The sequence below is a fragment of the Tenrec ecaudatus genome, chromosome X (genome assembly GCF_050624435.1).
Source record: "Tenrec ecaudatus isolate mTenEca1 chromosome X, mTenEca1.hap1, whole genome shotgun sequence".
NCBI lineage: Eukaryota > Metazoa > Chordata > Mammalia > Afrosoricida > Tenrecidae > Tenrec > Tenrec ecaudatus.
In genome coordinates, this window is record NC_134548.1 from 137396064 (window position 1) to 137423802 (window position 27739).

At 40.8% G+C, this 27739-nt stretch overlaps 1 protein-coding gene and 1 pseudogene across 3 annotated transcripts in view; one reads left to right on the plus strand and one right to left on the minus strand.

Annotated features, from left to right (window-relative positions):
- Positions 1-22349, plus strand: part of LOC142434734 (solute carrier family 35 member B1 pseudogene) — a 90568-nt pseudogene extending 68219 nt beyond the window's left edge.
- TENM1 (teneurin transmembrane protein 1) overlaps positions 1-27739 on the minus strand; it is a 697668-nt gene that overhangs the window by 526106 nt on the left and 143823 nt on the right. The window lies entirely within an intron of this gene.

Here is a 27739-nt window from a genome sequence, read left to right on the forward strand (position 1 = left end):
AACTTGGATAGGGATGCTAAAGCCGTTAATCATATGGGAACAGATAGCCTGAACTTTCTCCCACAGAATGGCTTGTGGGTTTGAATCATCAAACTTCCAGTTCGCTGTTCAATGCTTACCCACCAGTTTCAACTGCATCCTACAGAGCTTTCTCGTATTAGTGACTTAACTTCTCCCCAAACTCCCTTGCAACTCTTCAGAAAGGTTGTTGCTTCGTTCTCCTCTCTCGTCCCTCCTTTTCCCACAACTCACACTTGAAGACTTTCTCAGTGTGACTACTACCCTTTATCTCTATAAGCAGCATAAAGTCTTAATCATTTTTCAAAAGTGAGATATCTTCCTCGGGCTTCTCCCACCTCCTGTATATCCAAATTCTGAAGAATTTACAACAGTTTAAAGTGCAGTCTAAACATTCTATAGCAGCCTCTTGTTTGCCTGTGTACGGCTATGCCATTCTCATAAAATCGATTGCTCCCTGCTATTTGGATTTCACATTAGTACTCTGGTACAAATGTCTGCTATTCTGGGTCAAGACCCGGATTTGTTAAAACTGGAAGGGACCTTGGAAATGGTCATAAAACCCTTATATTTGAAAGAAGATGAAATTGAGGTTCAGAGAAATTAAATGACTTCCTTAATAAAAGAATGGCCCTCTCTGCATGATCTCTTGGATTACTGTTAAATTAGCTGTGCCTTCCAACTACTTCTGAGCTAGAGTATCAGAGTTTTCATCTTCACTCACTCTCACAATGTTTGTTTTGGATCCCGTACTGCATTTGGAATCTTAACCTACCAATTCCACTTGGACACTGCCATGACCTATCAATAAGGATGTACTCTTGGCCTGGTCACCGGCTTCTCCTTGGTACAGTCTAGATTGTAACCCGAACCCTAACTTCTGTAATCTGACTCTGAAATATACTTGTAGACCTCATTTTTTCTATTAAGGTCTGAACAAGTGGTTCAACAACAGGGATTTATAGACAACAACATTAAAATAATTATAATAAATGGCTTCCTTCACTTTAAGGCAATTATATCCAAAGGGAAGTAAGACATCACCAGCATGGGAAAACAATACAGAAATGTTCTCTGCTTGGTGAAAATCAGTGAAGTGTAAATTAGATTATGTTCACACCATATGAGTGTTGTCTCTAAACCTATCATGCTCACTTTTCGCCTCGCAACCTCCAACCGTTACACCTGCATGCATGAGACACGTGACATGACCGCCTCTGCATCTAAACTGCCTACTGGGCCCACGTGATGCCGCAAGCAAGTCAGCAGACGGCATCACATACCATTGATGACAATGGCAACAACATTTAAAACATGCTCTTTTACTTATAAGTTAAACAAGAACAACACACCAGGTTTTACCACATTGCAGAGATGGCCACTCACTGCTGCTGACTGAAGTGGATAAAACCAAAGCTGCAATGCTCAACTTTTTTTTTTGTTTAACAAATGTATATTGGAAAATGATGCTCTCTAATCTTATTCACAAACAGAAAATACATGGCTCACACTTAAAGAAAATGAAATCAAACCAGATAAAACATAAGGAGAGACTTCAGACATGTCCCCGAGGCATACTGGCTCCATCAAAGTTTCCAGGAAGAGCCTTCTCTAGTTACTGATAGAATCTTCCCTCCACTGGGCAGATGGGGCTGGGAAACGCATACACAATTCGCTTTTGTGCTGAAGCATAAAAAAAGGCCAAGAGGGAAAAATTGTGCACCTTAATAACAGGAGCCAAAATAATTCTTATTTTGTCCTGTAATGACAGAAATGTATTAATATTTTTTTTAGATTACGGCTAACTTTTACAAATAAGTTTGCATCTAAAGAAAGGAAAGCCTTCATAGTTATATTTATCCAAGGAATATGACTTTGTCTGCTTAATAGGGCATAAACCCATGTTTCCATAATTTCTTTGTTTGCGTTGGAAATTCAAATACAAAAAGGGCAGAAATAAGGAGAATACCATGAAGAAGTGAAAAAGATAAGTGACAGGTTGAGTTAAGATATTATCAAAGTATTACAACTGACAAAGGGTTAGTAGAGAGAATATGTGAAGAATTCCTCACAGATTAAATTAAAAATAAAAACACAATTCTATTTCACACCTATTAAAATCAACCAAACCAAACTCACTGCCTTTGAGTGCACGGTGACTCACAGGGACCCTAGAGGAGAGAGCCAAGCTGCTCGTGTGGGTCTGAGGCTGTAAATGGAACAGAAAGCTTCTTCTTCCTCTTGAGCAGCCTCTGGTCAGTTGATACTACTGACTTTGAGGCTAGCCACCCACCTTGTAACCCAGAGCTCCTCTTGCACCTGTTAGACAGGCAAACATCAACGACTCGGGTAATGCCAAGTGTTGATGGGGACACCAACATAGTTATTGATATCTGGTAAAAGCGAAAATACATACAATTACTTTGAAAGGAAACCAGGGAATACCTGGAAAATTTGAAACTGCTCAAACATTGGATAATCTCAGTAACTTTCAACAGCGGTTTATTCTTACAATGGGATATTATACGGCAGAATACATTTTCTAAATCTGCCTGTACCAACATGCAATAACTCCAAAGCAAAGTTGATTGAAAAAACAATCAAGTGGCAATATACAGATATTTATAAATCATAGGAAAAATCCATTTTTCTGTTTATTTTTATTAATGTGTATTTACAGATATGAGCAGAGTGAACTGATAAAAACACACATGCGATGATACAAATCAACCCCAATTTCATGAGAAGGGTGAACACGGAAAAGGAAAGGAAGGGTGGAACCCTCCTCAGTTCTTTTAACTTTTCATTTTTTTAAGTCGAGAGTGCAAGTGGCGGCCTACAACTACCAATTGCTCTGGAAAGCATCCATTAGAAGGTCCTGGACAGAGTGGAGGGAAAATGTGGACCCGAACTCAAAATCATAAAAGAGACCAGGGCAGACTGATCAGATAGAGACTGGTGGGACCATGAAGAGAGTCACCTTTCAGGTCTGGGACTGAAATTCCTTTTCAGGCTGAACCATCAACCCTTTGCGATCAAAAGGGGCACATTTACCCAGGGAAAGGTCAGAAGCTTAGGAAAGAAGGGGAGCCATGGAAACAGGAAATACAGGGAGCGGGTAGACTAAGCGAGGTCCCACTGTGGGGACTACAAGGAAAGAGTTGCAGCAAAATGCCTATGAGCTCTTCAATGTCCAGTTGATTATCTACTCTTCACACCTTGAACTACTCCAGAAAAAGTGATTTAAAATCAGCTATGAAGCCAGTGTGACAGGGTATTCATATGTGTTTAATACTGGTAATGAGCCTATGAAGTGTCGTAGTCTCTGTATTTTAGACATGTTTAGAATGTTTCATAAACAATATAAAATTGGGAGCCACGTTATGATTATGTATATGTGTGTGCTTTTGAAAAAGATAAGCGGAAATGGATAAGGGTGATGAATCCTTGCTGTTTAGAGAGAGCCAACATCATTGCCTATGTATTTAACGCTAATGGTTTTGAACTGGTCATACAAAGGCACCATGTTCAGAAGAGGGAAAATTAATTAAACACTGATCTTACAGCATTTTTTAAAGGGAAGGACTTCAATAGCCATTTTAAACATGGACTTAACAACAACAACAAAAGTCCTTTTATATCATCTGGCCCATGCTTTTCCAATGCAATCAGCTTCAATTCATTCTGTCAAGTGACTCGATCTTATCTCTCTGGGACATCACACGAAAAGGAGTACAGGATGGGGGCCTTGAGAATTGACTCTCTGGCAATGATTCGTCAGTTGGACATGTGGCTTGATCTCTCAGGACCTCTGTTCTTCCATCTGTCAAATGAGGATAATAATATTGACCACCAGACACTGCATTTAACACATACTTCTTTGCTTGGATGACCACTCTTAGACAAATGCAAGGGGATGCTCTCTAACCTTATGATAATGATGTCATTCAAACCAATGACATGAGTGTCCCATAGGGACAGAGCTCGTGTCATTGTGCCACCAACGAAACTCTTGGGAGAGGCTCAAGATGGAGCTATTTCACACCAAACATGTCTAGAATATAGGAAGATGATAATGTGTTTGTTACATTCTCAGGTTAATCATTTTTTTTTGCTGTAAGCATTAGCGATTCAATTTGAGGGAGATTTACTCACAAATATGGTAGAAGCATGAGGATGGGTGGGGAGGGTGGGTGGTATCAGACATTTCTTGAATTACCAGAGGACTAATCCAGGATCTTCATATGGATATAAATGATATAAGATGGGCAACTTCAAAAAAGATTTCAGACTCACCCTTTGAGTGTGCATTTGTAAAGGAATATACAAGGTGACCTGCTGTGGTGTAGCTAGTAAATTCCAGGCACTACCAATGTGCATGGCACAACATCTTTGCATTAGTCTCTGCTCGGCAGAGCTGCTGGTCTGTTCATCCAATATGAGTCATGTGAATCCGTACTTGGCTGCCTATCTAATCTCCTGAAGCGAGTGCCTATCTGATAAATTCTCATGTGATTGGGAAAAAAGTGAGCCAAAATAGACCCAAAGCTAGTTATATAACAGCATGAGCTTTCTTGCAGTTCATTGGGATCCAGGTCATGGGAAGCTCATGTACACCCCAATGAAACATTACCAGGCCCAGAGCCATCCTCACACTTACTGGTAAAGGCTGTGTGAGCACCCTTACTCATTCATAAATTACAGGAAAGCGAAAACACTATTTTACTTTCATGTTTCAGTGGAATTTCTCTAGTAGAACGGGAGGCAAATTAGAATATGATGTATGCTGATGAAAAAAAGGAGCATGGTGGCTCTGTCGAGTAATTGTAACACTGCTAACCTCAAGGTCAGCGGTGGAAACCTGCCACCTTCGCCAGGCTGTCTGCTTCTATAGAGATTTATTTCAAAGCCTTGAAAATACTGTGAGTCACAATTGACTGAAAGACAGTGGGATTTGGGGTTTTATTTGGTTCTGCAGTTGATCAGTATAGGCATACGATCATCATAAAAAGATATGTAGATGTCTAAAAGTACCTCCAAAAAGTTTGTATCTGTGGGTTCAACGGAGAAAAACCATGCTTCTTTGCACAGTGACAAGCAACAACAACAAAAATATCCAGAAAACACTTAGCAGTCCTCAAACATTATCTTCGATTGAGAGATTGAAGAGAACTTAGATTTCCCTTTGACTATCTCCTTCATGGAAAATGACACACTGATAAACGTGTGTATGTGTGTGTGTTGTTTATTTTGATTTTTGTTTGCCTGGTCCAAGAGAGTGAAGAAAGGAGAGCCAACATATAAGCAATCTGTTTTAAACTAAAACAAAAGCCAGCTACCATATTGAAGGCCCTTGGGTTCTCGAAATGGAAGCAAGGACTCCTGCAAAGGCAAAAAAGACTGCCTCATCCTTCAATATGTGCCCCTCATTATGAGGAAAGAGCTGAAAAAACTCAACGCAGAGGTGTGCCAATCATGCACAATTGCTTCTGCACCATTCCCGGATGCCTGGGGCTTCTCAAAAAGCTCTACATGCAGAGTCTAGACTGTGACCTATTCCAGCTAGCAGGTGCACAATCAGGCTGCCTCTTTTGGAGGCATTTAGAGAGGATTCAATAGATACAGAATCCACATGCCACCTACTGGTACTTTTTACTTGTGGTCAAGACCCACAAAGTCTGTATCACCTCAGATGCTCTCAAACCAATGTCAGTTTACTGATAGGGAAGGCATGGGATGCCAACATACTCCTGATGGAAGAAGAGGAGCTGCTGGGAGTGTGCAAACTTCTGACATCTGCAAGCACTCTGACATCTGCAAGCACAGGAGAGGTGGTGAACATCTTGAGTAATTTTACCTATCATGTGTACTCACTCTCACCAAAAGCCAAACTCACTGCCCTAAGTGTCAATTCTGAGTCAGAGGGAACCTGGCTTTCCTAGGCCATACATGTTTACAGGGTCAAAAAGCGCACCTCTCTCCAATTGAGGGGATGGAGGCTGAATTTGCTGAGTTTGTGATTAGCACCAGAACAACCGAGCTGGTTATAACCCTCTAGGTTGACACATTCGCGGCTTGTTTGTCCGTAGGAAAGATTTGGTAATAAACACTTTGCCTATGAGAAAGTCAGCGTAGTTCCCTAGATATGGCTAAAACTTCTGCAGCACTTAATATCTCATGTGTGGTATCAGGGCTGGATTTTGACTACATCATGCCACGATTCTTTACCTTTTCTATTCCCTTTAGTTTTCCATAGTCCTTTTGATAGTTCTTCCTCCTTAACTTCCAAGATCTCAACACTCCCTATATCCTACCTGGAATGCCACATAACCATGAGTCAGTGCCCAGTGCATATTATGTGGTGAATAATGTAAATATGAATGGAGTGAACGACTAAGCTTTGCAGCCTCACAAGATCCCTTGCGACTCTGCTAAAGGACTGGAGGAATCAGATAAACTCGCAGACCTATAAGGATTGAGGTGACTATACAAACCTCATCCTTTGATTTTTTATTTTTCAAACTTAAAAGCCATAGATGCTATATTTATGAAAGGGGTCACAACTTGGAAATTGGATAAAAATTATGCTGTGTTCACTTCCAGGCTAATATCCAAGGCTTTTTATGCTGAAGGCCATAGTACAGGGGGAGTGTAGTCCTGAATATAAAAAATTAGTTATGTTTTGTTTCCTTTGACTCCATCAAGCTGCGCAGAATTCCTCGGCAGCATCATTGCCAACCTTTCTGCTCGAGTTCCCCTTGCTCAGGCATTGAGTCACTCCCTTTGCTGTTATATGCGTTTCCAGTCCCACCTCTCCTTTGAAATCCCAGGCAGACCCTTGGACATCGGACATCAAGCGTGGGGACTGGATATCAAACAGTGACAAGAAGGCTTCTCTCCCGATCCTGTACTAGGTATTCCTGTTGACATCCCAAACATATTCAAACTAGAAAAGGAACATAGTTTCTATCATCCATCATAAATAAAACTTGTCCCTTTAAGGACTGTTTGCTTCTCAAGATGAAACAGGGTTTTTCTCTCGAGGTACAGTCATCGTCACTTTTCCAGACCGAGGGACAACTGGATCTGGGCAAGTCTTTCGTTCACGCGGACCCTCGTGTTCGTACTGCTATTTGAAACACTCTTAGTGTTGTGTAGCTTCTGAAAAAGGCGCTGTTTATCATTTTGCTCAGAACTTCCGAGTCTACTCTTGGTAATGATGATGGGTGTAGTTGAGTCAGCTTCAATTCATGATGATCTTATTTGTAGCAAAAAGAAAATGTGATTCATAATGTAATTCAGCAGTTATACAATGATGCCATTTGGTAGTTGTGCGATCATCTCACATTTTTGCCCATGAGATGGCCATTTTTGAATTCCAGTGACTTTTCATCCTGGGTTTTTGAAGCTGTACCCATACTGCTTTCTTGATAGCTGCATGTTTGAGTTCATTATGGAGACGATTGAGTCGTTATTGGGTTTATCTTACAGAAATCGACTGGACAAAATTCTGTTGCCATTCATAAGGTTTTCATTGACTAGTACTTGAAGGCATCATCGACAGGCAATTCTCCTTAGTCTATCTTACTCTGGAAGCTCTGCTGAGACCTGCCCACCATTGGAGACCCAACAGATATTTCCATTATCATGTGGCACAAGTTCCAGCAGCAAAGCAACCCTCAAAACCCCATAATATGACAAATGACCAGACAGGTGGTAGGCGAACAGGTAAACTCCAGCTGATTCTTTCCTGTTGCCTCCTGACTCACCTTGTTCCCAGCACTACCTCTCATTGCAGAGATCTGCATCTCCTCTCAAAATTCCTCCTAATGGGGTTTCACCCTATCTGAACGCTCCAAGAACCGGCGTGGAGACCAGCCAATTTGTTTGTGACATAGATTCTATAGAGCACTACAGCAGGGTGTTTTTTTTTGGTGGGGGCGGGGGGTGGGAGATTCAGAGTAAATCTCCTTCATAATAATGGTGATCATTTTTAAGATGTGTCCAAACTTGGCTGTGTTTCCTTTTTTATAAGTCCATATACAGCCACCAGTCCCTTATTGACATGGTTAGGTTCGAAAACCGGGGTGTAGTCCAATGGAATTACAAACTGGCCACATCATGTGGTCAAATGGCACCATTCCATAACTATGGAATTACATGATTACATACCCGAGAGTCCTGCCACTACCAACAGTAACTCTGACCTCACACCTCGATGTTCATTACTGCCAGTTTAAGTTGTTGATGAGAAACATAATAGATGGGCAGTCGATTCCCCCCCCACTATTGTTGCCAATACAACATACAATACAAAATACCCTCAAGAAGGGAGGAGTCGCGTCATTCATGAGGCTGCTTTACCCCCCAACTGGTATCATCAGCAGCTTGCAGCCTTCTTTCACTGAGATGCTTTGGGGGAGTTGCTGTTGAACTTCCCTGACATTTGCTATTTTATCTTCCTCTCTTCTTGGGGGGGGGGGCATTGGGATGTTAAAAACGAAACAAAAAGAAAAATAGACACATTTGATAATTCATGCTCACACGCATCCTGAGTGGCATCAAGAAGCCCATCGACTGCTCGGCTTCCCCGTTCTGCCCTCCGAGGGCACTGCCTTCCAAGGGCCTCTCCTCTCCTTTGTCTCCAGAGGCAACATTCACATCCCATCCTTCTCTAGCTCTAGTTAATTGCGCTGCCAGATCCAGACTTACACACAGGCATGCTCGGATCTTCCTGGATCTTCTAGCCATGTAGAAAGCAATTTTCAAGGGCATACAAATAAAGAAATAGTTTATTTACAGCAAATCGGCTATTGTAAAGTTGTATCCCATGTTATCCTTTCCAATGTATCGAATTACTCACTTCCACAATCCGTTCCCTGGCAAAGAAACACACACTGACCCAAGCCATTCTCAAGTTCTTATAAATGCATGGGTGATAGACGATAGATCTACATTGGGTTATTAAGAGAAATTTACACCGCCGCAACACTCACTTTGGTGCGCCCAAAAGCAGTCTCTCGGGCTCAATGGACTGATTGTGTGGTTGAATTGGCTGGTAGTGGTGGAGGGAGATTGGTATTTTTGTGTGTGTTGTGTTACGTTTTGAGTGCTTCCAGTAAAACTATCTACACTCTGATAGCTAAGGAAAGTGAAGGCTTTTAACCACAGGCCTTTCTACAGAACTAATATTTCATGCTGAAAAATGGTATGTCACTGACTGTTGGAACTCTGGAAAACATGAATTGAAAGTTATGCTTGAGGTAAAATATTTCCTCACCTGGTCCCTTGAAAATAGAATATATTCCATTTGGTGGTGTCTTTTCAGGGAAGTAGCCACAATTGTTTGGCTGCAGATTTTTTTTCTCACTCTCCATGTAATCATATGCATTCTCTCTCTCTTTCACTGTTCTACCACCACTCTTTCTCAAAAGGAGGTAGGCGGACCTGCTGCATCAGAATCACCTATACAGTGTGTTAATACTGCAGATTCAGAGACCTATTACAAATCAGTTAGCCTAAATCCATGAGCCTGCGACGTAGCAACCTACAAGTGAAGCCAACAGCCCAGGTGCCTAGCAGGCTGGGTATATTTGGAGAATCACCACATCCATTGGGGAGAAGGAGTTAAAAATACAATAAACACCTGCCAATTTATGACATTTTCATAAACAACATTTAGACTAATTTTGGATCTGATGTTCTGGAAGAGTAATGCCTTTCCAAGTAAATACAAGGTGTTCTTGTTTTTGTGGTTAGCGGCTGCCGAGCCATTTCTGACCCACAGTCACCCTGTGAACAACACAGGCAAACACTGTTGGTTCAGTGCAGTCTCATGACCCTGTCGGTTTGAGATCACCCTTGCAGCATTTGTGTCAACCCAGCTGGTTGAGAGTCTGCCTCTTTTTCACCGACCCCCTCTTTTTCAGGCATGCTGTTCTTTGTCAGGAAATGTTCCCTCCCAATGACATTTCCAAATTATATGAGATGAACTTCCATCATTCTCACTTCTAGAAAAACATCTGGCTATATTATTTCAACACCGATTTCTTTATTCTGGAAGTCCATGGTATTCAATATCCTTCATCAACAGCGTCATCCAAATGCACCGATTCTACTTAGCTTCTTCCTTAGTCATTGCCCAGCTTTTGCATGTGTATGAGGTGAACGAAAAGGCCAGGGTTTGGGTCTGGCGAACCTTTGGCATCAAAGTGACAAATTTGATGTTTAACACTTTAAAGTGGCCTTTTGTACAGAGTTGTCAAATTTAATAAGACACTTGATTTCCTGACTGCTGCTTCCATGGACATTAATTTTAGATTCAGGTAAAAAATATAACAATTAATTGTGCTCATGTCGAAACTACACAAAAACCAAAAGGCACTCACTCAAATAGAAAGGAGGGCTACCGCCTGGTTTACAACCAGGAAAATCATGTGTCAGGGTTGTGTCTTTTCACCATACCTGTTCAATCCGTAGTCTGTGAACATAATTGGAAAAACTGGACAACATGAAGGAGAACATGCCACCAGGATCAAAGAAAGACTCATCAACACACTGCACTATGCTGATGATACAGCTTTGCTATCTGAAAGTGAAGAGGACTTGAAGCCCTTCGTGAGGAAGATCAAACACTATCACATTCGAAATAAATTACTATTCCACATGAAGAAATATTTCACATGTCTAATGCATGAGGAGGTTAAGGGCACACAATAGCATCCTGCTAGCATTCTCCTCTTCCCTCTCCCCCGCCACCCCTGAACCAATGCTTCTCAAATGTGAATGGGCTTACAAATAATCTGTTAACACATAGATTCTGATTCAGTAGAGCTTGGGTGGGCATAAGAGTCTACATCTGCAACAAGGTTCTGGATGAGACAGATGTTGTTGGTCTGTACACCACATTTTGAGTGTCAAGGTCCTAGGTAATTTGGGGGTACTTATTTGGCTTTTAGTGAGCAGATACTCTGTAATACATATAGCAGAGTAACATTAAATTCAGAAAACAACAAGTTGCCTCGTCCTGTATGTTCCGAATACTACACAAGTCCCTTGCCTTGGTCTTCTGCTAGATCAAATGACTTAGAGAGGTCAACCATGCCTGAGTACTGGGAGTGTCCAAATGAATGCAAGGTAGACATAGGACCCTAGAGAGAGGTGAGGGAGAAAGAGTGGGGCTTAATTATGCTTTCGTTAGGTGGTGAAATTACAGAGTATAATTGGATATTTATGGAAGGGAGTCAGGAAAGCTTCCTGGGCGAAATGGCATCTGATTTTACATCCAAGGACTGGGAAGAAACAGTTGAGTGCCTGTGTGGAGGAGAGAGAAGAGTAGAATGTTCCAGGCACAGATGATAACAAAAACGGACAGATTTGCATGAATGCTCACTTGGCCAACGTTGAGCCTTCACAGGAAGTATTTTGAATGCATTCAGGTCCAATGACAGGGTACTATAGTATTTCATAGCTGATGATAATTGTCTAAATATGGTTTTCTTTGCAGGGGGTGGAGTGTGATGGTTGAGAAAGATTAGGACGATAAATACCACAAATTGTAGGAGGTAGCAGTCTTGCCCCAGATACAATGCAGAGAGAAAAAAAAATAACCTTTACTACTTTTGCTCTGCTTGGAAATTGCTGACCTGCTTCTTTTGATTGGGAAGAAAAAGAACATTGGTGGGAGTCAGGCGGCAGGTGGTGACCACTGTTTCTCTAATGTCAACATATGAAACACTGACAATTTATTTCCCAATCAACCCTACTTTCTGAGCTGAATCGCAGAGAAAGAAAGAAAAACTGGCATACAATACAGACATAAGGACCAAGGATATTTCCAATTGCCTTTCAATATAATCCAAGTGAAATGATTCACCACAGCTCAGGTGCAGGTTCCCCGTCAGTACAATTTATAAGGATTCAGCTCGCAAAGCTACACTTCCATTTGACAGTAATGTCCTTTTTTATTTTGTTTTGTTTTAAGTCAACTACCATTTTCCATCACAGTTATCAGTTGATCACCTGGATGAAGGTGACCCAACAGTCCTTATTTATCGAATTCCTGGGGCGTCCTTAGATTATCTTTCAACAAAGTTAACAATGATAACAGGGGAAAAATAATTCAAAGATGAGGGTTTATCAAATGCCATCTTCTGAGCGCAGCATTTTTATTAAACTTGAATGAAATGAATTCCACCCCCAGCCCTTCAAGAAATGATCATTTCAAAAGAGGGCTATGGTTATAAGAAATCCTCTTCTTCCCCACTACGTGGCAGATGCAACAGCCTAAATTTTTAAAAAGTCTTAATTAAGTTGCAGGTAAAATACATTATTTTCATATTTTGGAGACACGTTTTTTTTCCTAAAGGGATTGAATTTTTTTACCCTCCAAAGGGACACGGATTTAGCATGATAAATGCTTAAATAAATGATAAAATGTTTTACAGCTAACTATAAGCTAATGCTAATCTCTTTCTCTTAAATTGGTAGTACCTAATCTAAGAGGTTGGTAGACAGTTTTAAGTGAATCAGGATTCTCAAGAATAACTTGGCAAATCTGTGCTAACCACATCTGTATAGGTTGTGTTTATTTGAGGATTTCCCAGAGCCTTGAACATGCTGACATATACTGGCAGTCACCAACAGTGGGATATAGTGAGCAGTACTCTCTAGTCATATCGACTGAGTTATTTTCAGTGTGTGAGGTGCAAGTAGGGTATCATGATAACATATTTTGAACTGTTGCAATGTATTTTAAAACATATGGGACATGCTTATAATAACTAGCCATTTAAAACTTGAAAATTAAAAAAATGAAATATCATATCACCCCAGCATTAATATTTGTTAAAAAAAACAAACAACCAACTAACCAACCAACCAAAAACAATAAATGATGTGAAGATGTGGAAAGACTGGAACCCTCATACACTGCATCCAGTCTGGAAAGTGATAGGGCTGGCTCTGCTTTGTAAACCCTCATCTAATTCACAACAAAATGTTAAACACACACATGCATACAGAAAGAGACAGCGGGAGAGCTAAACCTCTCTTTTCAAACTTAGGAAATGGTGTAAGCCGTGTATAATCATTTTGGGGAAACAATCTGGCAACAATATCTTCAAAACGTTCTAAGCAGTTTTCTTCAGTGTTGACCTGGAATCAGCAACTTTCAGCATTGGCAGCGTAGTACATCGATAACTTCCCAATTGGACATGTAATTCAAAGTGATTGAACCAATTGGGCTAGGCCAAGATTACTACTTTACATGATTGATCCACAAATTGTAGACAGAAGTAACTGAAAGGGTGGGTGCAAAGCAGGAAGCATGGGAAAAGAAGGTTCACGTGCCTGTTGTCTTCCTCCTATGTCTTCTCATTCAAAACAGGAAAAAAAAACTAAGTGGGGATAGTAATTAGAGTGAAGCTGTTAGAAATTGAGTATTTCTGCAGAATTCATAATTACTTTCTTAAGACTAAACCACAAATACAGGCAGAGACAGACCACCATGATGTGGAATGAGTCTTGGCAGTTTGAGTAAGCGTAATGTCAAATAAAAGAAAATGTGGTGAAGAAAGCTGATGGTGCTGGCTATCAAAAGATATAGCATCTGGGGTCTTAAAGGCTTGAAGGTAAACAAGTGGCCAACCGGCTCAGAAGCAACAAAGTTCACATGGAAGAAGCACACCAGCCTGTGCGATCACAAGATGTTGAAGGGATCAGGTATCAGGCCTTATCAGAACAAAAAACTCTTACCATAGTGAATGATGGGGGGAGTGTGGAGTGGAGACCCAAAGCCCATGTGTATGACACTGGACATCCCTTTACAGAAGAGTCCTGGGGAGGAGACGAGCCAGTCAGGGTGCGATGTAGCAACGATGAAAAATACAACTTTCCTCTAGCTCTTAATGCTTCCTTCCCCATACCTACCCCCCCTATCATGATCCAAATCCTCCCTTGCAAGTCTGGCTAGACCAAAGGATTTATGTACACTGGTACAGATGGGAACTGGAAACACAGGGAATCCAGGGTGGATGATCCCCTCAGGACCAGTGGTGTGAGTGGCGATACTGGAAAGGAGGGTGGGCTGGAAAGGGTGAACCAATCTTAGGGATCTACATGTGACCTCCTCCCTGGGGGACAGACAACAGAAAAGTGGGTGAAGGGAGATGTCAGACAGGGCAAGATATGACAAAATAATTTATAAATTATCAAGGGTTCATGAGGGAGGGGGGAAGGGGGAGGAAGGGGAAAAATGAAGACCTGATGCTAGGGGCTTAAGTGGAGAGCAAACGTTTTGAGAATGATGAGGGCAATGATTGTACAAATGTGCTTTACACAATTGATGTATGTATGGATTGTGATAAGAGTTGTATGAGCCCCTAATAAAATGATTTTAAAAATCAGTTTTGTTTTTAAAAACAAAACTTCCCTGTAGCCTAGCAATACCATCCTACAAAATATCCTTTGGCATTGCTATACGTATTCCTAATTTTTTTTCCTTCTTCTTCTTCAGGAGGGTAGGCTTTGTGCCATTTTTATATGATAGCTCTCAGCAGGCTTTTTAGTAGTTTGATAGATAACATAGTTTACAGAACTCTTTTACTTGTTTTAAGAGGTCTCTAATCATGTAATCATAGGTGATTTGAAAATGGCTTTGAAGAAGGACTCTTAGAGCTGTTCAGTTAATAACATGCATTACGCACAGTCCATGTTATTTTTTACATTCCCAAATGTTCACACTCTAAATGAGCCATTTTCACTCTCTAGCCCTCCCTCCTTCTCTGTTTGTGTATGTGTGTGTACTTAATGCTTGTGTATGTGTGTGCACTTAATGCGAGCTGAATAAGAATGAGTGTTCTAATTCTTTCTTTCAAGATAGATGGCTGAGAAGTAGTTTTCAAAATCTCTATGAGTACGTGCCTTTTGTGTGAGCAGCCAACTGGGCACCATTCTTTCCTTCTTTCCAGAGATCTGATTCCTCCTTGGTGCTAAGCTCTCTGGTTCCGATTGCTCCGCCTATTGGATCACTAAGCATATTACATTTCTGATTTTGGAAAGGATCCTTTTGGGGGGGGGGAATGAGTGCTCACTGTTACACACTGCTGGTAAGTTTGCAATCTGACAACATAGTCTTTTTTGAGAAAAATGACAAAAGTCAATTCTGCCATCAAGTCGATTCTGACTCATAGTGACCCCATAAGACAGGGCACAACTGCCCCTCTGGGTTTCTGAGGCTATATTTCTGGGAATAGAAAGCCCCATCTTTCTCCCAGAGGAAAATTTAGCAGTATCTAAATAATGTACGTATATCACATAATTTTCCTATAAGCAGATTACATGTGTATAACCTTTGATTGAGCAATTTCATTTCTGGGGAATCAATCTATGCCTGTAGGAATACTCCCATGTGTGTACAAATATGTAGGTGCATGGATATTTGTTGTAGTGTTGCTCATAAAAGTGAAAAATTAAAAACAATCTACTTGTTCATACATGTAAAGGAATCAAATCAGAGCGTTGTAGCTATATATTCTGACATAAAAAATTCTCCCAGGCACATTGTGAGAAAAAATGCCAGTTGCAGAACAAAACCTAGAGAACCATCTCATTTAGGTTTTTAAAATCGTACAAAAGGACAGCCACCAAGCTATTATCATCAGTCACCTCTGGAGAAGGGGATCGGTTGAGTTGTAGTTGGCAGACAAAAAAAGAAAAATGATCTACTCTTTTATAGGTTTGAATTGCTTGCTCCTTTTTCACAAAAAGCACAATTTCAAGTGTTACATATATAACCAAGACAGCATATTAAAAAAACAAAAACAGTCTTATAATAACTTCTGGAACATCAGTTTAAAAGTCATATGCCAAGGAAAAATCAATGAGAGTTGATATTATGTTCTCATATCCTGCAAGCAAGTTAATACTAACTTACAGCAGCCTATAGGAAAGGATAGGACTGCCCCTGTGGTTTCTGAGACTGTGAATATTTAGGGTACTAGAAAGCCTGATCTTTCTTCAAGGAGCAGCTAGTGGTTTTATACTGACGAGCTTGCAGTTAACAGTCAAGGATGACATGCACCAAGCTACTAGGGCGCTTTTAGTTCTCATTAGGCATGTTAAACTATTCTAAAGAGACATAGCAACCATGCCTTTTAAGGTCTAGGTCACTGAATTATTTATTTCTTTTAGTGCTGTGGTGTACAGATCCTAGTGTGGCCCCACTGTCATATCTTTACATAATCCCTTCTTGGGTGCAGACATGACCTGTATGAATTGCTTCTAAGGCAGCGGTTCTCAACATGTGGGTCGTTACCCCTTTCGGGGGGGGTTGAACGACTCTTTCATGGGGTCACATAACAATAGCAAAATTACAGCGATGAAGTAATAACGAAAATAATTTTATGGCTGGGAGGGTCACCACAACATGAGGAACTATGTTAAAGGGTTGTGACATTAGGAAGGTTGAAAATGACTGTTCTAAGCAATAACATATGACAGAACTGATGGAATATAATGGAATGAGTATATTATTGTATGTGCATATTGAGCTATTTACATATAGAGTATGTACTGTGAGTCTGAAATGTTTCTTGCCACACAACAGCACTCGCAGCAGTAAAGACACTTTCTTTGATTCCGGGTTGGAAGAAGAAATTACCATGTTGTGAGAGAGCCTATGGAGGGGTCCATGGGGTGAGGATCTCAGAGTAGCTTCGACTAGCAGAGAACAATGTTTGGCTGATAGCCAGAAAGAAAATTAGAATCAGAGTCCCACAACCAGCACAACGGAATTCTGTCAATAACCGAATGAGCGCAGAGGAAGCTTCTCAGATGGACTCCAGTCCCACCTCACATTGTGGTTTCAGTATGCTGTGAGCCTGAGTACTGTACACAGTTGGGTGTATCAGATTCCTGATGAAAAACAACTGCGAGATAATAAATATGTGTTGTTGCAAAGTCTTATGCTTGTGAGATTGTGTTATGCAGCAATAAGAAAACATGCTTTTTAAAATCATTTTATTGGGGCGCATACAATTCTTATCACAATCCATACATACATCAGTTGAGTAAAGCACCCTTATACATTCATTGCCCTCATCATTTTCAAAATTCACCTTCCGCTTGGGTTCCTGGAATCAGCTCATTTTCCTTCCCCCCCCTCCCCTCTGTCCCTCATGAACCCTTAATAATTTATAAATTGTTATTTTATCTTATCTTACACTGCCCGGTGTCTCCCTTCACCCACTTTCCTGTTGCCCATCCCCCAGAGAGGAGGTAATATGTAGATCCCAGAGATCAATTTCCCCTTTCTACCCCCACTTCCCTCCCGGTATGGTCACTCTCACCGTTGGTCCTGATGGGTTATGCTGTCTTAGATTCCCTGTGTTTCCAGATCCCAATTGTACCGCTGTGTATCCTCTGATCTAACCAGGTTTGCAAGGTAGAATTCAGATCATGATAGATGGAGGGGAGGAAGCTTTTAAAAACTAGCGGAAGGTTCTGAGTTTCATTATTGCTACACTGACCCCTGAGTGACTCATCTCCTCCCCACTACCCCCCTGCAAGGGATGTCCAGTTGTCTACAGATGGGCATTGGGTCCCCATCATGCGCTCCCCTCATTCAGGATGACATAATTTTCCCCCCCGCCTTTGTTGCTTGAAACCTGGACCCCTCGGCCCTTCATGGCCACACATGTTGGTGTGCTGCCTCCATGTGGGCTTTGTTGCTTCTGGGATAGATGGCCGCTTGTTTACTTTCAAGCCTTTAAGTCCCCAGATGCTATATCTCTCAATAGCCGGGCACCATCTGCTTACTTCTCCACACTTACTTATGCATACATTCGTCTTCAGGGTTTATGTGGGGAAGGTGATCACACAGTGATGGTTTTTGTTCTTTGGGTCTGCTACCTGATCCCTTCAACACTTCGTGTTCACTTAGGCTTGTGTGCTTCTTCTCTGTGGGCTTTGTTGCTTCTGAGCTTGTTTGCCTTCAAGCCTTTAAGATCCCAGACGTTGTATCTTTTGATAGCCAAGCACTATCAGCTTTTTTCACCATGTTTGCTTATGCACACGTCTGTCTTCAGTGATCATGTCGAGAAGGTGGGTATCATGAAATGACTGTTTAGCTGAGAAAGGTGCTCTTGTATAAAGGGAATGCGCACAAGGAGGCCCAATGTCTCCCTGCTATCCTACTCCTGAACCTATAAATATATGCACATAGGTCTATTTCCCCATAATCATAAATATATTTACATATGTACATGCCTGTATTTAGGCTTCTATGTATGCCCTTTGCCTCCTACTCCTTTCCTCTATTTTCTTATGCTTTCCTCCTGTTCCACTACCATGTTCAGTCTTCATTCTGGTTTCAGTAATTCCTCTCAGTTACCTTGCCCTTGGTCACTCCCTACCAGTTCTCTCACTCCCTCCCTCCTCTGGTTTTGAACCACTCATTGTTCCCTTGCCCCTGGGTTGGCTAACACCTCCTCCTTTCCCCTACCTCCCAGACTCTCATGTCTCTCCAGGACCATTGGTCCTGTTAATTTCTTCTCACATTGTTTGATTTCTGCAGTCTGTTTGAAGTCATACTAACCAGTGAAAGAGAAAAGTGCACTCCATCCACTATGTAGTCTATCAATCCCTTTCCACCAAACCACTACCAAATAAATGCATGCCCTTCCACTTTATAAATCACTATCGAAATGTTACCTAGCATGTCATTTGCATGCTGTTTAGAGCCCTTATTTATAGACTCATCACTCCTGCGAGGGACTGGTGGAGAACATGCCATGCTTTCAAAGTTTAAGGAAGTTGCTTCAGGTGGCACAACAACTTGTAGACTCCTAAGCTGGAATTCTTATCTACTGTCTGTGTCTAATAGGAAAAATCAACAAATGATTCAATATTTATAAACCCACTTTCTCTCTCAGAAAATAAGTCAGAGATGAGACGAAGTTGGTGACCTGGCCATCCAATCACAGGGAGTACATGTGATCCTCCTTCTCATCCCTCATAGATTTCAGCCTTTGTTTTCAATGATCCTTAATCAAAACAACTCTCACAGAGTTACTATAGAGTAAAGTTGGGCTACTCACGTTCTTGCATTCACCCATTCACTTAATTCCCTCTTTGAGTTAAATCCAAATTCAGCGACCCCTGATAACCCCTGTCCAAGGGAGTCCTGCTTTTGGCATCAGGAGATCGTGACTCTTGAGCTCACACAGTGTTCCTTTCACCAGAAGTAAACGCTACAGAACTAAAAGGCAGAAGCACGGAGCTGCACATGAGAATCCGACACAATCAATGTAATCGTCAATAGGCAAATGGAGATAAACATCATACTGACAGAATATGTCGCTGAAGAAGGCCAGAGGAGGAATGACTTAATTTTATTGTTCCCCTGGGCAAAGGCAGAAAGAATGTCCTTGTGAACGAATTAAAATCCCACCGCAAGGCATTTGTACAATGTGCCATGCCACAAATCAAAGGGCAAACCACTGATCTCAACAGATAATAATTAGGAAATAAACCAGTACGGAAGAAGCAGGAATGCTAGGATGAAAGGACATTAGGAAATATCACTACCAATTGTGATGACTCTTCTGGAATGTACATCTTGACTGATTTTATAGGTTGTGATTTTCTCACCGCAGGCATTTAGAGTTGGCATTTGAGCACTAGGAGAGCCAAGTTTAATTAACTTAAACTTCTGAATAAAGAGACAATCAGAGAGCAAGAGGGATGCCCAATGCTGTAACTACAATTTGCTGTTCAAACTGCAGAATCATATGCACTGCTGCTTTTATTGCCTCTTCACCTTATCAGCTGAAAATTGTTGCCAGATCAAGAAAATGATCTCTGTGATCCACACATCATCCCAGTTATGACCTCCTCTCTGCTTCCCCCTTAGAATCACTGCAATGTGTAAGCTGGTCCCTGAGATCAACAATGGAAGCCAAAGGGAACTGAGTGGCCTCTAGTAGGACTCCTTTGAATGACAGAAGCCCACACAAGAGAATCAATCAGACAGATTTGCTGAGGACTTCAGGTGTGGGGCCTGATCACTTTAGTAGAACAGGTGCGAGGATGGATTAAAATAAATGCCGTGTATCGAAAAAGGAAGCAAGTCAATGCACACACACATTTACAGTACAGCAATAAAAGCAGCGTAGTCAGGTTAGCCACAAACCCAAGACTCTCACTGCCATTGTGTCGATGCTATCTAACAGTGACCGTATGGGGCAGAGTAGGACTGTCCCTGTGGAGCTTCTGAGGTTGTATCTCTTTTGTCCCCCAACTGTTTTATTGGTATATAATTTGCATATCATACAACTCAAACGTTCAATCGCATCAAGAAGAGTTGTACAATCATCACCACAATCAGTGGTAGAGCATCTTCTTTCTTGTACTCATCGTTATGAGCACCCTTCAAAGGAACTATCAATCCAGTTACCATCTCTATAGATTTACCTTACCTGGATTTTATGTACAGAAAAACATTAAAAGCCAACCAACAACAACCAACCATTCAGCAAGAATGACAAAGTAGAACAGGTAAAGACCTCAAGTGCAAAGAAAGCAGAAAATAATAGAAACTAGAACAATTTTAAATGGATCATCAGGGAGACCTTTACGCTTTATGGGAGTAGAAAGCCTGATCTTTCTCCTGAGGAGCAGCTGGTGGTTTTTAACTGCTGACCTTGGGATCACAGTCCAATGCATACCCACTATGCTACCAGGACTCTGTCCAGGTAACCCACAAAGGAGCTCAAATTTATTTGGTTTCAATTTTGATTTTCAAACCCTTGTACTTGAGGTTTTTTTCAATCCTATCTTCAAATATTGTATAAGAATAGCATAGCCCTTGAGTGAAATGCTGAGTTCTTGCCTCTGGATTTATCTGAAAGCCATTCAACTTTCAAAACCCACTTCCACCGTACAGCTTTCCCTGACCAACCCCCACAGTGCTGATTGCAAAGTCTCCTGCTTAGTTTCTGGTCCTCATAGCATGGTCATCATATCATATCAACTGCTGGACTATTTCAATCACCTGAAACCTGGAAACTCATAATCTAGTAAGAGAGAAATCTGTGTAATATTTCAAAAATACAATTTGAGGAAAACTGTTTAAAATTTCTATGTAAACACGTGCTTCAGTAGAAATGTATATGACAGAATATGAAAAAAAATTAAAGAGTAGGAAGAATTTTTTGTGAGGGTAGAAGAAGGTGTACAAGAGGAACTGGTATCTGAACAATTCTTGAACAGTGATTAGAAGAAGTTTGTCAGATGTGGGGGAAGGAAACTGACATTTTGGGTAAAAGGAACTGTATGTACAGGATTAGAAAAGTGCTTGGAGGAAATGTGAATAAATAAATGTGTCTCTCAAGTTCGAGAGGTTGGTGAGATAGGCTGAAGCTAGATTTTATGCCACAAAAGACCTTATTGAATAAGGTAATCGTCAATTACCGAAAACGTCAAGTGGAGGCAAGCATGAGATCAGTGTGGGGAAATAACTTGTGGTGACAATATGAAAGCTGGAGGCTAGGGGACCATATCAGAAGGTGGAAACTAAAAGTCACCTTTTATAACATAGGGGAAAATAGCGATGGCTTAAGATATGGCAGGGATTCTCCTACCTGGGCAGCACGGTGTCCAGCAACTCAGCACTATAGTGTGTCAACTACCCCACTCAGGTTCTGGGTAAATCCTGTAAGCCAATTCCACTCATGCTCCTTAGGGTGACCCTCATGAATAAGAAGTACCCTCTGGCCAAGTACAAGTGTGTGTGTTGTTAATTGTAGTTGCAGTAGCCCTTTTCATGTACAAACCCAAGAAGGTAGTTGTTGGAAGAACACACAATTGCCTACAGCGAGCCACTCCTGTTCTTGTCTCTAACCCTGAATGGACTAACAGGCATTTTCAAGGACCCCATGCAGGCTCATTACCAAACATGTCCCAATAATGTGATGTTAAACATTAACCTTTGGTCCACTGTGCTGCTGGGCGCCAGGATGCTGTTCACTGGGGAGCTCTGGGAGTTTCTGTGCTTTGCAGAGAGGCACTTTGCTATCATCTCTAATATCCCACTCTTTGGCTTGACCAGTGCCCTGGGTCAGAGCTTCATCTTTAGGATCAGTGTACTTTTGGGCCCCTGACCTGCTTCATCATCACCGCAAGTCACAAGTTCTTCACCATCTTCGTCTCTGTGATTGTCTTTGCCAACCCTGTCAGCTCCATGCAGTGGGTCGGCACTGTGCTGGTGTTCCTGGGTCTCAGTCTCAAAAAAAAAAAACTTTGGGAAAGGAGCCAAGAAGACTTTTCACTAGGGAGAGGGGCACTGCCTCCACTCCAGAAACATTTAACTTATTATCCTAAAAAGCGACATCTCTTAGGAAAATGGACTCAGTAGGGACAAGGGACTAGGTCACAGTCATTTTAAAAAAGAACTCCAAACAAGTCTTGACAGGGGTGGTGGAGACAAAGAAAAGAGGATAAATTCAAAATGGAATTATGCAATAAGCATGTCAGAAGATGAAGTCTACTCAGAGATGAGAGAGAAGGAGCCTAGAAGAAATTTATAAGATGTATATCTTAGGGAACTCAATGGATGTTGATGCCATTAATTAAATGAAAACATTCAGGACAAAGGAATATAATGAATTGGTGCTAGTTGTATTGAGTTTGAAGAACATAAGTTTTATTCTGTCGATGCCCAATAGGTAGAAATTGTTCAAGAGGAAAGTGAGGGCCAAAGATCTAGGGCAATGGTTCTCAACCTTCCTAATGCCATGACCCTTGGATACATTTCCTCACGTTCTGGGGACCCCCCAACCATAAAATTATTTTCATTACTACTTTGTAACTATAATTTGCTACTGTTATGAATTGGGAGACCCCTGTGAAAGGAGAGGAGTCACGATCCACAGGTTGAAAACCTCTGATCTAGTCTGTGAAGTCACGGATGATGTTTAAAAACACAAACTAGATGACATTTCTCAGAAAAAGGGTACAGAAAGGTAGGAGGAAAGAGTCAAGGGCAGATATGTGGGACTTTAGTGATGTTTAAATAGTGGAGGAATTGAAGGCACACACGTCAGTGGAGGGGTCTAAGATTAGAGAAACTTAGAGGTATAATGTTTTCCTCAAGGGAATTATTGGACAACAGTAATAAAATCTACCTTATAATCCAGGTCAATAAGCACCAAAAGTAAGCATACTGGGTTTGACAATTATGCCAGTGAGGATCTTAATAACCACAATAGAATAGTGAAAATAGAAGTCAAATAACATTTGGTTTATTACTTTTATTCAATAAGTAGTTATTTTTCTACTTCTATGTGGCTACCACTAGTCTAGTTGATAATGCATGATTCAGGTAAAATTTCCTGTTTATCGAGGGTACATACTAATGGGGAAAGCAGAGAAATCATCGTAGAAATAAGCAAAAGAAGATAAGCACTGACAAGCTAAAGGGAAAATTAAAGCAGAGAAGGGAGACACCAAATATGAGTGCCTGTGTGTGGGAATGGATTCAGAAATTTTGAGTTTTGATACACTGGTCATGAAAGGCCTCACAGGGCAGGTCATATTTCAGTAAAATCCAAGAGAAATGAAATAATGATCCCTAAGGACTGAGAACTGGAAGGTCAAAGACAAAGTCTTGGCAAAGAGATGGAAAGATTAAACATGCACGTGAAAGGGTGTCAGCTCCAGAGGAGATTTGCAGTGTACTGGACCCAAGCCCAAAAGGAGAGTTGGCTTTGACCAGGAGAAGGGAGCTCTGAACTGTGAAGGCTGCGGTGAGAGTAACTGTAAATACGGTTATGTTGAAGTTCAGATGGCAAGAAGTTGCAGGGTAGAGTTAGATTTTCTGCTGCCTCTGAGGGAGTGAGTATAGTACATAGTTCAGAGAGGAAGCGTTGGGACAGGAGAACGAGGAGCAAGAAAAAGTGTTGTCTCATAGACCAGATGCAATGATGGATGGGCAATCTGAAGGGCTTGGCCAAGGTTGGATATCTTGATTTGTCAGTGGCTCTCATCAATCACCTAAGTACGCTTCCCTGGCAACAATCAGCAAACTTGGAGAAAGGAGAAAGAAAACATTGTGGAGACCTGGTCAAAGGTGAAGGAAAGACAGGATGGGTCAAAAGAAAGAGGATGAACGTGCTTGGAATGAGTGTCTGAGTTGGTAAGAGAGAACGCATGAAACTGTCCAAAGAGTAGACAGGCCGCTAGAGAGGAGTGAATGCCTAGAGATCTTGAAGAGATCAGAGGTAAATTCATGACTGGCGGGAAGGAGTGGAAGGAAGGAAGGAAAGGATGTTGCTGAAGTGGAGGCAATGGTCTTTGGTTTGACCAAGGTCAAGGACCTATATCCTTAGGGTTTCAACTGCATTATCTATTACAAATCAGTGACACATTATTACAAGTAGATAGATTCCCTGTTGGGATCCTTTGTGGGACGCTAGAGCAATCGTTGGTCTGCTAACCACAAGAATGGCAAAATCACCAGCTGCCCTAGAGGGGAAAGACCTGGCAATTGGCTTCCTGAAAGATTAGAACTTAGAAAACCCTATGAGAAAGGTGTTCTGCTCCCATGTAGATGTACAGTCTCAGGAACGTCAAGGATGCAGTTCTACTCCGCATTTCAGGGTCACCAAGAGTTAGAATTGCCTGTGTGGTAGTGGGTACTCTTCCTATCACAAAAGTAGATGCCACAAACCCAAACAAAACAACCGAGGGTTTAAAGAGAAATAAAGATATGTGTATATAATTCGAGAATTAATTAATCAATCAATCCATTAAAATTGGTCTATGGAAAAAGGAAAACAAAAACTCCTCCTGATTCCTTACCCCTTAGGCCTAAATAAAATTGTCTGAGAGGCAAAAAAAGGGTGGAAAAGTAAAATTGAAGTGCACTGACGTCTCCAGAGACATAGAAGTTCATTTCAAACATTAAAAAATAAAGTAGATACAGAAGGCCAAACCAGGTAAAGGTAGAATATATAATAATTCTCATGGTTCAAGAAATCCTAACCTGCTAATTATAAAACGTTTACTGAAACTAAGCCTCGGAAACTATATTTTGAGAATACTATTTTGGAAAAGAATCTAAAGATATGAAAACAAAGTGCAATTATACTTATTTTAAATGGTTTTCCAAAATAGTGGAGAACATATTTAAGTTTAAATAATTTTTCAAAATGGTAAACTGCATTAACTCTAGGCCAGTAGCATAAACTTTTTCAATAAAAGATAGCACGAGTCCAGCTATACGGCATTACACTCAGCCTGCTAGGATAAGAGAAAAATGTAAAATTTGAGTTGGATTAAAAATGATCTTTTTACAAAATGAACATGTAAAGAATACATTATAATTTAATGATTGAATGAGTTAATAAATGCAAAGAAAATAAAATTATTCAAGCCGAGTTTATAGTCTTATTACCAATGTTGTTTTCATTATTGGTGTTTTGAGATGTTCTGGCTTATGTAAACTCATTAATGACCATGAATGACTGTACTCATCCTGGGCATTTTGCAGGTATGTGATGCTTTCATATGTTTGCATTTGACAACTGGGATCCACATTTTTTTTGGTTTTACCTTTAAAGTCACGATTCTTACTTGAGCTCAGAGTAAACTATAAGTAAGGAAGCATACCTTAAAACTTTATTTCTGAAGTGGGTGAGGGAGACGTCGGACGGATAAGACATGACAAAATAATAATCATTTATAAATTAGCAAGGGTTCCTGAGGGAGGGGGAAATGAGGAGCTGGTACCAAGGGCTCAAGTAGAAAGCAAATGTCTTGAGAATGATGAAGGCAACAAATGTACAAATGTGCTTGAAACGATGGATGGATGGATGGATGGTGATAAGAGTTGTACAAGCCCCTAAAAGAATGATTTAAAAACCTTTTTCTTCTGACTTTTCTGTAGTTTTTGAGCTGGTGGATGCATTCTCTGCTTTTTAAGAAGTATAATTGTATACGCAAAACCCATCTTTCTCGGCCTTCCTGTAGCATGCTTAAGAGTGTGTGCTTTTGCCACATTCTCCGCCCATAGCAATGAGCATTCCAGAAAAATAAATAGATTGAATGATGGCGGGGGTTATTATGATGAACCATGCTGGAAATAGAAGTTTCAAAAGTTGGAGTACAATGAAGGTTGTGCAGCAATCTGAGGGGTTCTATCTTCTTTTTGTTGTTGTTTTAATTCCTCAACCCCCTTAAATTTGTCGTTACCCCTCAAATTTATTTATGTAGTCATATTACAGTTTAAAATTGTTATCTTAAAAGAGCACGTTGCCAGACATGGAGAAAAGGGGGAAGGTGAAGTCTCTGCCCTCCTCTCTAATCCTGATCGTGTCTGATGAATTTTACATTTTGATTTATTTGGCATGAAATGACAGACCCAAATATAGGAGGAAACAGAAAACTTCAGGAAAGTGAAAATAAAGAAAAAAAGAAAGAAAGTATTGTATTGCATATAGGGAGAGACTTTGGTCGGGGGAGGGTTTCTCGGGGTCTATTTGTTTCTGGAAAGGTGTGGGGAGCAGGAGAGGAATAAAGGCAAACATAAAGTCATCCTAGGAAAAGACTACAAATGGCCTTCTCTTGAGGAACTCTGAAGAGGTACTCTTAGGTGGTAAGGGGTTTTGGTGTTTTAAAAATCCAGGTCTTTATTTTATATCATATAATATATATTATTTCATAGAGGCATATTACACATAATTCTGACTTTCAATTATCCTTTCTTCTAGAACCTACATTGTTAGAGACGGGTTTTGTACAGTTGGTCTTCTAAAAATATGAATCTTTCAGGTTGTTTCACTATTTTGCTTATGTTTCAGGTGGACTGGCCACTCTAGAGAAATACTGTCACCTTAAGGCATCCTTGAAAACATAGAGAGAAGACAGGACATACCAGTTATCTCCTTGTGACAACAATGAAGTGGCTCACATTAGATTCATGGTTTACAAAATGTACTGTGTGTCATTACTAGAAAGCTAATAATTAAGAGGAGGGAATGCTATGAATAACAGTTATCGACCTACTAGTGTGCTTCTAAGGTGTTACATTGTAACTTTAACTATTCTTTTGCTCCTAAAGGTCAGTAGAGCGAGAACCGTGATGGCCACATCGGGTCTTTGACTGTTCTGGCAGCATTTGATAGGTGTGAGCTCCCTCTAAACATTTTGAAGCCATCATCTCAGAAGAAAAGGAAGGATACTTCTGGACAAGGTTTTTGGAACTTCTGATAGTGATCCCTTTGTGGGATCTGAAACACATGGAGTCATGATATGCTCTTTTAACACAATAGAAATAGATGGGATAGCACAAGATAGGGTAGAAGAGAGTAGAGCAGAGTAGAATAGGATCGACTGGAACAGAAAAGGAAAATGTAGGATAGTTTAGCAGAGCATCACACATAGTAAGGGCTAAAAGTCTTTTAATTTACTATGCATACACACATATGTGTGCACTAGCTTGAAATGGACTAACATTTCCTTAATTTAGATCACAGTCAAAAGGGTTTGAAAGTCACTCCTCTAAGAGCTGCCTCATGGAAGGTGAGGTTGGTGGAAAGTTTTACCCATGACCACAGACAGGACCAAATTCTTTTGGTTGGGGTGGGTCTTGGGGAGGAACACAATTATTTTTCTCAGGAGAACAAATACATATCAACTGGGAAAATGATATGAAGGTGCATAT